Source organism: Amblyomma mixtum, chromosome 3, assembly GCF_055824585.1.
Source record: "Amblyomma mixtum isolate Tamu chromosome 3, ASM5582458v1, whole genome shotgun sequence".
Classification (NCBI taxonomy): Eukaryota; Metazoa; Arthropoda; class Arachnida; order Ixodida; family Ixodidae; genus Amblyomma; species Amblyomma mixtum.
In genome coordinates this window covers 169,361,677-169,375,392 of record NC_143014.1, presented here as the reverse complement: position 1 = coordinate 169,375,392, position 13,716 = coordinate 169,361,677, and positions in this window count along the sequence as shown.

Sequence of the window (13,716 nt, the reverse complement as noted above, 5' to 3'; positions counted from 1 at the left end):
TAATATGAAGAAAATTAAAGCAATCCGGGTGGCATATTCCAAATTACAAGAAAAAAGAACAGAACTGTGTTCAAGACTCGCCATTGCAATAGCAGTCAAAGAAGCGCGACAGTTCATCCGCTTCAAATCAGCTACGCATTCAAAACTTCTTGTTTCCATAACATCATGCTCAACACTCAAATAATTCATGTGAAGAAACGGGCATCAGTAGTTACAGGTGGCCTTACTCTGACGGTAAACATTCAAACGTTTAAAAGCGGAGCATGCGTAGATGAGAAAACGGAAAGTTAAGGAGACAAATTTCAAGAAATTTCCAGTCCGTGAGTGTCCGTGGGCCCATTCAAGCGCGGTTTTCGTTCTCGTGTGAAACAGGAGAGAAGAAACCAGTATGATTCTCCTACCTCCGCGTCGAACAGAATTGGGCAAAGTTGGCCACTCACTGTCCCGGCAAAACGCTCACACCGATGCTGCCTTGGCCTGCCTGTTCACCCTGAGCCACTCGCCGCCTCCCTCCCTCTCTTCCTGTTCTTTCTCCCACTTTCTCCTGTTGTCCCAATAAAGTGGAGAGAAGATTTCCCTCTACCCACTTTACCGCCCTTCCCCTCCAACCCTCTCTTCCTCTTATTCTCCCACTATATCCCTCCCTCCTCTCCGCTAAAAGTAGAGAGAGGAATTATCCTCTCTGCCGCCTGCCAACCGAGGCAGGTGGCACTGCGGATGCCAACGACAGCGCGAAACTGAGGAACAAGCTAAGAAGAGCTAACGCTCGAAAGTGCTCTGGAAGAAGGATAACGCCTCTTCACGGATGTGTTCATTACGCGCGAGACTGCGATCATACACCACGCTATGAAAGAACGTCAAATCACTCATCATGCATTGGAAGACCTAATGTACTCGTGTTTCTTTTCGCGCGCATTAGAGTAGACCATTTTGTACTATACCAACGTAACAGCAAAAATGACACAATTGATCAGATTTCTCGATACAGAAACCAATTATAAGTATGTCATTTTAGTAAACAATTCAAAGTAGGTAGTGAACGTTGCCTCGCATATTCCAAAAGCGTTCAAGCCAGAGATATTTCTACACCCCCCCCCCCCCCCCTTGCTTTTCTGAAAACAGCCCTTAATTCGTAACGTTTTAATGCGAAAGCACTACTTCACGGGGTCTAACCGGCTCACCGAGTTTGTGTGAAGCTTGACCTTGAAGGCGACCTTGGCCAAACCGTAAATAAATAAATAAATAAATAAATAAATAAATATTGCCGCGACTGGGATTCAAATCCGTAGCGGAATGAACATTATCTCCGCTGGCCACTGCACGAGAGCACTATGCTACGCCGCAGCCGATCCCATCTTGTGTCAAACTGCAGCACACTCTCGCGCTGTGCATTGCACATCGTCGTCTTCATCAACTAATACTACTTTCTAACTAATATCATCGCCAAACATGCCGACGACCCAGCAAACCAAAACCATGAACCAACCAGCTAAACACATGGTTTCGCACGTCTACTCGGTTGAACTACATTAAAACCCTGACACATTTTTTTTTTTAACCCGTAGGGAAATTTTTGTCCTCTGACATGAGTGTTGGAGTCATAAACGTTACTAGTCCTACGCGACCCATTAATTACCCAAACAAACAATTAAAAATGACTGACGCGTCTCCTCAACCTGGGGAAACCCTTTATTCAAGCTTGGCGTGCTAGCCGCAAAAGAACGCATTGCTTAGCCGCTATCAGCTAAAACCTGGACACAGCATGCGCTTAGATGAAATAAAATGACAAATGTTTCATGTCTAATAAACAGTTGCGAGTTCGCGCTTCGTTTGTTGCGCGTGTTTCTTCGTCTGTCATTTCTGTTGTGTAGTAGGGTGCTATAAAGAAGCTACCAGCTAGCTGACTTCCCGTGCACAACAAAACAGCGTTGAGAGGCAAGACTGCGCGCAGCTAGGTCTTTTTTTTATTGAAATTTTAAGTCCAGCGTTGATGTATCGGTGAATGAGCATAATAACTTCCCCGCTACAAAATTTTAGCCGCATAGTCGGCGACAGCCAGCACTGAGACCCATCCTTGGCGCTTTAGTTCTGCGGCCTTCCATGACCTATTGCCTACTGGGATATTTATCTGCGAGAAACTCGTCGAGGCTCATTTAATGATCACTGTAATCCTGCTAGCTGCATCCTAGCGTGATTCTGCTGGTCGACATGTTGCATCTACTGCTCACGGGTACGATGCAGCCGCGCAGTCCCACCGGTAGCTGCGGTAGGCACGGGCAAAAAGAACCTGTTTTTTATACCACATACAGTCGCTACTGACATCAGCGCCACCGCATCTTCGTGACGTCGGGGCGTGAAGGTGTGTGGTCTCCTGTTGGAGGAATGTTCTCATCAAAAAGGTCATATTACATCCAAAGATGGCATGAAAAATTCTCTCAGATTTGTAATTAAACCATGCAGCATGCTACTGCTTGGAACTGAAGCCAATATTGTGGAAACTTTCATGCCATCTTGGTACAGTACGTGACCTTTTCGATTAGGACAAACTAATCATTCATCGTTGAGATGAAACCCACTGTATTTTCTTTAACACACGACATTGGGGTGCTTCGAGAACAAAGCAACCGTAGCGTGTTTATGGGTGTCATATATGAACAAAAGTTCAAAGCAAAACAGCATAAAGCTGTGGCAGATAGCGCAAAACATCCCACATTTTCGTTTTTTTTTTTTTATTTTCTCAAAATTCGAATAGGTCGGCATGTTTTTCCGAATGCTCATTTAAGGCCGAAGTGCGCTGAAGAAAATTTATGCTTCGTCAAGCCGCGCTGGAAAGGCAAGGAAAGAACTGGTTTCCAAGCCCAGCGCAGCGTACGCAGAGCCCGCCTCTCGCCCGCCGCACAAAGAAGCGAGAGGAGATGCCCCCTCCCTTGACACGCTCCCGCTTTTCTCCTTGCTCGTGAAAGCGGTTCACCCCGCGACGTCACGGAGATGCGGTGGCGCTGATGTCAGTAGCGACTTTCGCGTGGTAGGCAAAACAGGTTCCGCCTGGCCGTGCCTACCGCAGCTGCTGCAGCTACCGGCGGCTGCATATCGTGGCTGCGCACTGCAGAAACAGCATGTACTGGCCAGCTGCGTCGCTGTTGGATAGAATCATTCTATTTCCATTCGTTACAAATTTACGAAGGGGTGAGTGATGCCAATCAGAAAATGTGGTAGATCACAAAACAAACCTTTAAGTTTTTTTCCCTCGTTTATGGCCTCTTCGCTTTCGCTTTGGTCAAAGAAATGCCGCACAGAAATCAACGAAACCTCTGATCCCTCTTCTGCGTAGTGATACTACCATTGTGGTGCTCCGTCGTCGGAAACACGCAGGATTCGCGACGTGCCAGGACCATCATAAACGCCATTACCTCACAATTTTTGACGACCACAGATCTAAAAACCGTAATTTTATGAATTTCTACTGAATATTTTGCTATAATTTTTAGTAACCAAACAGAAGACCCAGGGCTGGAAGAAATATAATTTCAGGAATCCAAACTTTTCACCAAATCGACCAGTTGAAGAAGGGGAGAAGTCAGCCTGGTGGTGCCTGATCTGACGGCTAAAAAGAGCGGCTACGCGAGACAGATGAGATCGGGACACGATCAGCGCTGTCCCCACTTTTCGCACTGTGCGACACGTGTGTCAACAGACGGTGAGCGCACGTCGGCTCTGCCGAAAAAACGCCAGTGCTTCCCTCAGCACTGTCCCGAGGTAAAATCATTCTTGCTAGTTCAGTGTCAAAAACCTATCATTTTATTGAATGCCTGGGGTAGAAACCAACTGCAGCGCTTTCTAGCCATAATACAATACACACCGTGTCGAAATACGCCGTACATGGCCAACGCGAGCCCGTGTACTTAGAGAAATACTAAGTTGAAAGCATCAACCATTGTTATGATTCTCAGAAAATGAAAACAGGCCTACAAGCCTTGAAAACCGGCGCTGCACCGCCTCAACTCGACGCCACTCCCTGGCCTCTTGCCTGCCACGAGCCCGCTAGCGACTGCAGCGCCACCTCGCTTGTTTGCAAACATGGAGGAGGTCTATAGGAAGACCGAGAAGAAGAGTGAGTGAGAGGTGAAATTTTGTGGGGCCTTGTGCACGCTTAGAAGAAAGAAAAGGTCGCCATACCTCTCCGGAGCCCTCAACATACGGCGCCCTTCATAGCCTTCCCTTTAATACTGTATCCTCACTTGCGGTGATTTTTCTAATCTTGCGATGATGTTTTTAGAGAATCCCCAAGCTAGAGCACATTCCAATCAAACCTGTGATTGCATATTAGCAGCCACCTGAGGCAGACCTACTTCTACAAAGGAAACCTGCGCAGTTTTTACAGAATCGCAGTTGGCGGAAATTTTGTCCTAGTCCGGGTCTGTAGTGTTTTTATCTCGAACGCTATCTTTACTAGACGTTTACTGAGCTACGTGAAACTTCAGTTCGCGCAGGTTTACGCCAACCCGGTACGCTGAAACTCTCCACCCCCCCCCCCCCCCCCCCACACACACACACACTTTTATCTTCAGCTCCGCGAACGGCGGAAGTAATAATGGAAGACAAAATAAGGAACTCATTAACTGCGCTCCTCAATTTAATTATTCTCGCGAGTGGAAGAACAAGACGTTACACGGGATTGAGGCACACGATGTTGCAGCGCCCTCCATCGTCCCCCCCTTGGCTGTTTCTGAACACAAGCTCGGCGATCAATACCTCGCGAGAGCGCTGCTGTTTTCGCAATTTCGGTACGTTGTTAATGAGAGGCCAAAGGCGCTTATCAGCGCACTTGCCGCGTACCGATAGAATAAGAGGCAGCGAGGGTTGGAGAGAGAGATGGCGAACTCTGCAGGCCTTTATCAGGCTCCCAAAGGCTGTTTCACGGCGCGCTCGGACGCGAAAAAGGGGCTACGCTTGCCGCGCGGTACGCAGGCAGCGTGCGAGCTGGATGTGGGGAACACGAGTCGAGCGGTCGGAAGGGGTTTAAACGCCGTTCGGTCTTCGGCGCGCGACCCCCAATTAAAAGGGAATTTACAAAGGCGGGACCGAGGAAGTTTGGGAAACGCGCGCTAATTAGAACTGGTCGTACGCTACAGATTTTCCCCGGTGATATGCTTGCTTTTTTTTTCTTTTCTCGTGGTTATGTGTGTGTCTGAGCTCATGCGGGCGTCCGGGCGCCTTTGTGCGACCTTTTACGCGTGAGTGGCCTGGTAATGAGAGCGAATATCGTGCGGGTCTAGTTCGACGGTTTTTCTCTCAGTCAAAGCCAGGGCTGAAATGAGGGGATTACGTCTGTTTCGAAAGTATCTAACTGAGCCTATTTTGCGCAGCTGTACAATAAGTGTCTCCGTAATTTATGGGCTCTAAAGATAATTTTGAGGAAGAAAAAATTAAGAACACCAAATATTTTTCTTCGGCATATTTTGCCGAACAAATTGCAAAAGTAAAATCATCAGCAGCCACCGATAGCGAGCCTCCAGATCTTTGATGTCGTTGAAGTTACGTAGCCCGGGCGATAGCACGAGAAGTTTGGGCCGCACCAGTGTCAAAGCCAGGCCAAACGCATTCCAGCTTCTGTCATTCCGGTCTTCCGTCGTTACGTTGTATTGCAAGGCATGGCTTCCTCTCCGCAGAACTCCGTTTGCTCTGCTTGCAAAAGCTAAATGGCTCGCAGTTAGTTTTTGTTTGCACGAAATTGTGCTGCAGGGGCTCCTGAGCAAATGCATAAATGTGGTTTCGTCAAGGAGCGTTCCGTGCCAGCAATTTTAGAGCACGGCAGCTTTCTCCGATGGCGCCGGCTACATATCACGACGGAACTTCACATGTATGTCAAAGCTTACTGGGAGCATTTGCTGCACGTCTCACACTGCTATTAGATCAGTGGCAGCAGCCGCATCGCTGCACAGAAGGATACACACCCTTCCGCTTCCGCGCTTCGACTCTGCTACCGACTCTGCTACCGACGACTATGGTCATATTGTTCAGATTTTAATGTTCTGAGCTGCAGTTGTGCAAAGAGGGACCTTTTGGAGGAGGGCATAGAATAAATTTCGACCACCTGGGGACTGGGGTGTGCTGAAATCCTACAGAACACGGACTTTTCTGTATTTCACCTCCATCGAGATAAGACCGTCGCAGATTTGGTCCCGCCAGCTTAGCGTTCAGCAGCCGAACGGCAAAACCACTGCGCTATTGTGGAGGCTATAGAGCGCCATCGATTGCGTCAGCTACACAAAAACTCGAACGGAATCGGAGGAGATGATGGTGTTTCCGAGATGCTTGCAACGGCAGGCTGTGTAGTGAGGCGACTACGATAGCTTTGTGTCGTGTCCGGTCGCTGTGTTGAATGCAGCGAAAGACGCACACGGTACTTTAAGACTTCGTTTATTTAAAGCCGATGAGGGTGCGACCAGCGTCGACCGAGGCAGGAGCCGAACTGGCCGCCCGAAGAAAGGAGGGAGCGGAGAAGCGTCCACGGGAGGGAGTGGCTTCCCAAAACAGGAGGAGGATGCGGGGGCGCACACACACAAAAGCAATAAGGGGACACAACACTTCCTTCCCCCTTAGAAAGTTGCCTGGTATCGTGCAGGGGGTCGGCGCTCACGCGTGGAGGCGCGCTGGCTTTGTGCGCTCGGGGGAGAAACACTTGTAGGCTGGCTGTTGTTCGCTGTGTCTCCTAGGTCTGTCCTGGGCGAAGTCTCTTCTTCCGGGAAGAGGTGCCAGGCTATGTGGGAAGATAGTGCACGTGTTCTCTCCGCTGGCGGACAGCTCTCAGACGGCGTCGTAAATCTACGCAGCTGGTTGAGATGTCGGCGTGCTACTGTGCCATGTATGTTGACGAGCCAAGAGCGCAGGCCTATGCGTCTGACAATTGTAGCTTCCTCCCAGCGTGGCTTTTTCAGAAACTGTCGGGCGAGGACGCGCTGCCCCTCATTAAGCGTGCCGCAGCGCGGAATTGCTTTTTCTTCCCGGAACGTCTCTGCCTTTGGCTCGGGGAGGATGGCTGTGAGCTGGGTTCGCATTTCACGCTCGAACATCATTTTCGAGGGGGTCTCGCCTGTTGTGCTCTGAACCGTCGTGTGCTGCTTGAAGAGAAAGCGCGCAAGGCGGCGCTGCAGCGAGCCTGTCTGATCTCTTTCAAGGGCGCGTTTTAGCTCGGCTACGTAGCGCTCGGCTTGTCCGTTTGTCGCTGGGTGGTAGGGGGCCGATGTAACTGATGAGATCCCGTTGTCGCGATAAAACTTGAGGATCTCCGCAGACACAAACGGTGTTCCGTTGTCCGACACTACCTTGCGCGGCAGGCCGAACGTTGCAAATAGTGATCGGAGGTTGTCAATGACTGCTGCCGAAGTCGTCTGTCCCATTTGCCTTATCTCAAGCCACTTTGTGTAGGCATCTACGACCACAAGGAAAGTGCAGCCCTCAATTGGTCCTGCAAAATCAATGTGCAGTGTGTGCCATGGTGTGTCTGGCTTTTCCCATTCTGGGACAGGAGCTTTCGGCGGGGCGCTCCGGCTGCTCTGGCAAGGCTTGCATTCTCGCACCACTGTTTCGATGTCGTTGTCAATGCCAGGCCACCACATGTAGCTTCTGGCACACTTTTTCATTCCAACGATGCCCCGATGTCCGGCGTGGATGAGAGACATAGCTTGTGCGCGTAGTTCTCTCGGCATCACAACTCGGGACCCAAATATGATGCAGCCGCGATGGGTGCTCAACTCTGTAGCTCGCCTGCGGTAAGCGTCGAAGTTGTCCCCTTTGAGTTTATGCACGTTGCCTTGTTGAACAGCTGTGTAAACTAGCCGGAGAGCTGCGCACTTCTGCGTAGATGCTGCAACTGTGCCTGCTGTAAGCGGAGGTTCTGGCAGTGCTTCGAACATCAGAACGTCTCCTGGTGGAAATGGTTCGTCAACAGTTGCGTCTAGTGGCAGACGGCTTAGCGCATCGGCGTTTTGATGTTTACTCCCATTGCGGTAAACCAGAGCGTAGTCGTACGCTGAGAGTTTGATGCACCAACGTGTCATTCGCGGAGACAAAGTTGGTGGCATAGGCCTTTGTGGTCCCAGAATGCCCAATAGCGGTCGGTGATCGGTTATAAAGGTCACCTTCCGGCCGGCAATGTACTGGTGAAAATGTGTCGCCGCGTAGACGATGGCTAGCCCTTCTTTGTCAAGTTGCGCGTAGTTGCGTTCTGCTTGCGACAACGTACGTGAGGCGAAGGCGATGGGAGCTTCCCTTCCTTGCTCGTCAGTTTGCGATAGAACCGCGCCGACTCCGTACGGTGATGCGTCGCAAGCCAAAAGCAGAGGCTTCCTTTCGTCGTAGTGGCGGAGGACTGTACATCTTCGAATCAGGTCTTTCAGGGCATCGAATGACTGCTGATGGCGTGGCGACCATGTCCATGTCACATCTTTCCGAAGGAGTTGGTATAAGTCGTTGGCCACGGTAGCTCTTTGTTCCAAGAACCGGTCGTAGAACGTCAAGAGTCCTAGAAAAGCCTGTAGCTCCTGCTTGTTTGTTGGAGCTCGTGCTTCTGTGATCGCTCGCACTTTGTCCTCGGTAGGGTGAATGCCTTCCGCATCAATTCGGTGTCCCAGAAATTGCACCTCTGGCACCGCAAAACAGCACTTCACTTTGCTTATGCGCAAATTTGCGTTTGATAGCCTTTCGAGAACGAGCTCTAGGCGCACTGCATGCTCTTCAGTGGAAGTGCCACTGATGATGACATCGTCAAGGTAGACACAAACTCCTGGGATGCCCTGAAGCACTGTCTCCATGAATTTTTGAAATATGGCCGGGGCTGCAGCTACGCCAAAAGGCAGTCGCTTGACTTTGTACAAGCCTTTCAGTGTGTTAATTGCCAATAATTCAGCAGTTGACTCGCTCACCTTCAGCTGCTGATACGCCTGGGTGAGGTCCAATGTGCTGAAGACTCTTGCGCCACGCAGTACACTGAATACTTCTTCAGGTGTCGGTAGCGGGTAAGAGGACGCTTTAGTCGCAAGATTGACGGTGCTCCGGTAGTCTCCGCAGAGGCGTATGGTTCCGTTCTTCTTGCGAACTACGACAAGTGGTGTGGCCCATTCTGAATGCTGCGTCGGCTCGATGACACCTTGCTGCTCCAGTTTGTCCAACTCTTTTTCAACTGAATCTCGGAGAGCAAACGGCACCGGCCTGGCCTTCAGAAATTTGGGTTGCGCGTTGTCCAACAACTCCAGTGTGACCGGGGGCCCTTCGTTTCCTGGAATCTCTTCCGAGAATACTCTTTCGTATTTCTCTTGCAGTTGCTCAACCATGTTCTGGCTCGGCGTCTGGTGTATGCCGCATATCATCACGCCTAGTGGAGAAAACCAGTTTCTCCCTAGAAGGCTTGATCCTGTGCCCTTCACAACAAGCAGAGGTAGCGTATGGGTCTGGCCGTTGTAGTTAACCTGCACGTTGGCAGAGCCCAATAGTGGCAGATTCTGTCCTGACCACGTTCGCAGGTGCGTGTCGTCTTGTTGCAGGGCGGGTGCGTCAGATGGCCATGAAGTTCGGAACGTGTCCTCACTGATCAGAGTACAGGCTGCGCCGGAGTCCACCTCGAACTTAATCAGCTGGTGATGTACGCTTACTTCTGTAAAAATCTTCGGTCGCGTGCCGAGATTCATGGTGTTCAGGTCGTACAACACAGATGGTGTTGCTGATGTTGTTCCATGGAGATCAGATAGCGGCGTATTCTCTGAGGCGTTGACGCTGTGATTAGGCTGGGAAGGTGACTTTATCTTGGCAAGTCTCCGTTTCGTAATGCATGCTCTTTCGATATGCCCTCGCTTGTGGCAAAAATTACACGTGGCTGACTGGAATCGACATCCCTGGGGGTTGTGTTGGTCGTCACACCGCCAGCAGCGTTGTGCCTTTTTGACCGATTTTACAACAACAGAAGGCTTGCGCACCTGGTTGCTTGTCTGGTGTACCGGCTCGGTGTTCCGGCGAATCCCTCTCTGCTGGTGACCGGCGCTCTCCGCTCGAACGGCGATGTCGTAAGCTTTGCTGAATGTGAGGTCCTTCTCAGCGAACAGGCGCTGCTGCAGTGACTCGTCACTCAGTCCGCACACAAATCTGTCGCGTAACATCACGTCCAAGGGAAGCATGGTGGTGTTAGCCGAAGAAGCTGCGTCTCCCTCCTGCCCGGTAGCTGTTGTCGACAGCGTTCCAAAATTGCAGTCGGCAGCGAGCTTCTTGAGCGCGGCTACGTAGGCGCTCACAGTTTCTCCTCCCAGTTGATCTCGTCGTTGGAAGCGAGCCCGGCTGTAGACCTCGGATGGCCTTGGGTCGTAGTGCTTTTGCAGCGCTTTTACGATGTCGTCGTAAGACACTGCCGCTGGTGTGCTTGGCTGAATAAGGGCGCAGACAGTATCGTAGGTCTGCTCCCCGCACAGCGTCAGCAGGTTGGCCCTCTTCAAGGCTGGGTCTGTGATGTTGTTAGCTTCAAAGTAGAACTGAAGGCGTCCAACCCACGATGACCACGATGAGCCGTTGAATTCTGGTATCTGATTGGGAAACCCTCGCGTAGCCATGGCTTGTCAATAGCGTTGCGTAGCGCGGGTCGAATCCACTTTCTCGTCGCCACTGTCGTGTCCGGTCGCTGTGTTGAATGCAGCGAAAGACGCGCACGGTACTTTAAGACTTCGTTTATTTAAAGCCGATGAGGGTGCGACCAGCGTCGACCGAGGCAGGAGCCGAACTGGCCGCCCGAAGAAAGGAGGGAGCGGAGAAGCGTCCACGGGAGGGAGTGGCTTCCCAAAACAGGAGGAGGATGCGGGGGCGCACACACACAAAAGCAATAAGGGGACACAACACTTTGTATAGGGAGGGCATAGAATATACGGACTAAAGATTTTATTGTTTGCTCGTTTTCATACTGGACAGAGGAGCTGCAAATTTTGAAAATATTTGTGTCAACAGCGGCGCTCAAACAGCCCCTATACGCTAGCTATCGCCAGCCTCAGCTATCTCGACATCTGATTTCCAAGAAGTCACACCGCCATTTAATATGCTCACGAAATGATAGCTAGCATTCTGGAGACTACTTTCATAACTGGAAAGCTACGACGCGTACTGGCCGTGAAACGTGGCCCTGCACGTGTTCATATCGTCTTCTTGCGCTTACTTGCCGTTTAACTTGGATTCTTGGTTTTACAACGATAAGGTTACAGAGGACTTTCTCTAGAGTAAACGGCTTCGCAGTCGTATGTCGTTAAAGAAGACCTGCGCTGATGTCTTCGTCCATGAAAATGCTTTCAAGGAAGCAGGCGCACTAAAGAATGTGCCCGGAAGGTTTATGAGATGAAGGTTAGTCTGGCCAATGGAGACATGTAATTCAAGTTGCCCATTTCCCCACCATGTGGCCCGGGGAGTGGCCTACGAGCAGAAAAGGCGATACGTGGACACGTGATCCACGTGGGTGTGGCTCATGTGAATCTTTGCATGTGAATCTTGTGAATCTTGCACCGTTTGCAAGTTTGCACCGTAAGGAAAGGTCTGCTGGTGCATGGGTGCAATCGAGAACTTGTCTTTTGTGGGCACGCGATCTACAAAATCTCTGCTCCACCATAGGCTTCGAAGTCTGGACTACGAGAAGAAGAATTCAGGGGGCACTTTGGCTCTCTAAAGTGCTGCAAGGCGAAAGCGTTCCCTGGTTCACTGTTTGTTTTTCTTTATTTTTTATTTTTAACAACGTACTTTGTTTTTATTTTATTTTTTGTTTCTCTCACTATTTCTATTTTTTTATTTCCGTTTTTTTATTTTAATTTTTTTGTCTTCCTATTTTCAGTTTTTATTTATTTTATTCTATTTATGAGACACATGCATTCACTAGATGAGCCTTTATTCATGCTCAAACCCTGAGCTTTCGTTGCCGCAGGTAACGGGCATTTACAAAGAATTGGACTTTGTACCGGATTGGTTTCCTCTCCTGATGCGCTGTATATGCTTACCAGCCTTTTAGTTAAAATATGTTACTATTATGTTTCTGCCACGTAGCGCCTACCCAGGTGCTCTGTAAATAGTTGTTTGTGTGTGTGTGTATACACACACACACATATATGTATATACATACTTTCTGTACAAAACCATGTAAATAAATACAGTGAAAAAAGAAAAGCCTTCGTTGCGGAGTGGTAGCGTCTCCGCTTCAAATGCCAAAGGTCGTGGTTCGGTTCCCAGCCTCGACGCAGTTTTTTTTAAGTAGTGACGCCGAAACGCGGACAAATCTGCCGACGCGACTTATTTTTGTTTTTCTTGTTTTTATTTCTTATTTTTGCTTTATTTTTTATTTCTTTTAGTCTATTTATGAGACCCATGCATTCACTAGATGATCCTTTATTCATGCTCAAACCCTGAGCCTTCGTGGTGGAGTGGTAGCGTCTCTGCTTCAAATGCCAAAGGTCTTAGTTCGATTCCCAGCGTCGACACAGTTTTCTTTAATTAGTCACGCCGAAACGCGTACAAATTTGCCGACACAGCTGCTAACGACAGTACGAGGCATTAAAGGCTCTCGCCTTAAAACGTCTTACACGGTCACATGGTCTAGGTGGGCCTAGAAACGGGCGCTGTTGTGGAGGAGCTATGAGGACTGCGGCAATTGGGAGCCTTAAGAATGCTCCTAAGGTCAGCATGCCCACATACGGCACTGCATTCTTCAAGATATATGTTTATATCGTTGTTTTGTTTTTGTCATGCCGAAAGAAGCAATTAACATTACGTGCATGTAAGTTTAAAGAAATAGCCTCATTTTTAACAAAGGGAATGTGTTGAATCGTCTTGTTTTACTTTTTTTTCCTCTAGGACTTTGTCTGCAATAAAACATGCTCAGGGTCTAGTCGATGCGTTAGCTTTGTGTAGACGAAGCGCAAAAACCGTAGTCCCTAGACGAGAAAAAAATTTTTCTCGTCTATTTCTCGCCTCGTCATTTTGCAGGAAGCGAAGTTTCGCGTGTCATTTTTTGCAGCTCCCATGCCTCTTCATGCTTCACACTGCGACCAGATGGCTTGGCTATTTGGACGCAACCTTCTTTGGTGAAACCACTGTACATTTGTTTGCGCCCCTCACGCATAGTTGTTGAGCGTTCATAAGGAGTAAAGGAATATGTCGCGCACCAGGGGCCTAGCCGGAGGGGGAGGGGGGTGCTTATGGAGCTTCACCCCCCTCCCCCACCCCCACCCCCACCCCCACCCCCGCCCCGAAATTTTTTTGAACTGTCACGCACCGGTGACCAAAACAACCACCGGCGCCGGAAGTCATTCTGGATTTTGTCATTTTGTCACCTAGAATGTCTTTTTCAGACTAGAAAAGACATTTTGGCGCTAACATTGCTAACTCGGGTTGGATATCGTGGCAACGCCCATGCACTTGGAGTCATGTCACGCAAGGAGCCCCATCCTAACACAAACTTTCAAGGGAGTATCGATGACAAGCGAGCTGGCGCGGCATCTCACGGCGACTGCGGAATCTACGGAGCCACGTATTTTAATTCCGAAACCTAATGGGTATGAAGTTCTCATAAACTTTTGACACGAAAGCTGCACTGAGATTTCAAAAGTCGTGCTTTTGTTTTTGGAATCGACAACCTCAATTAATTTATTATTCTTATAAACTTTTGACGCCAAGGCTGCACTGACTTTTTCAATCTCGTACATC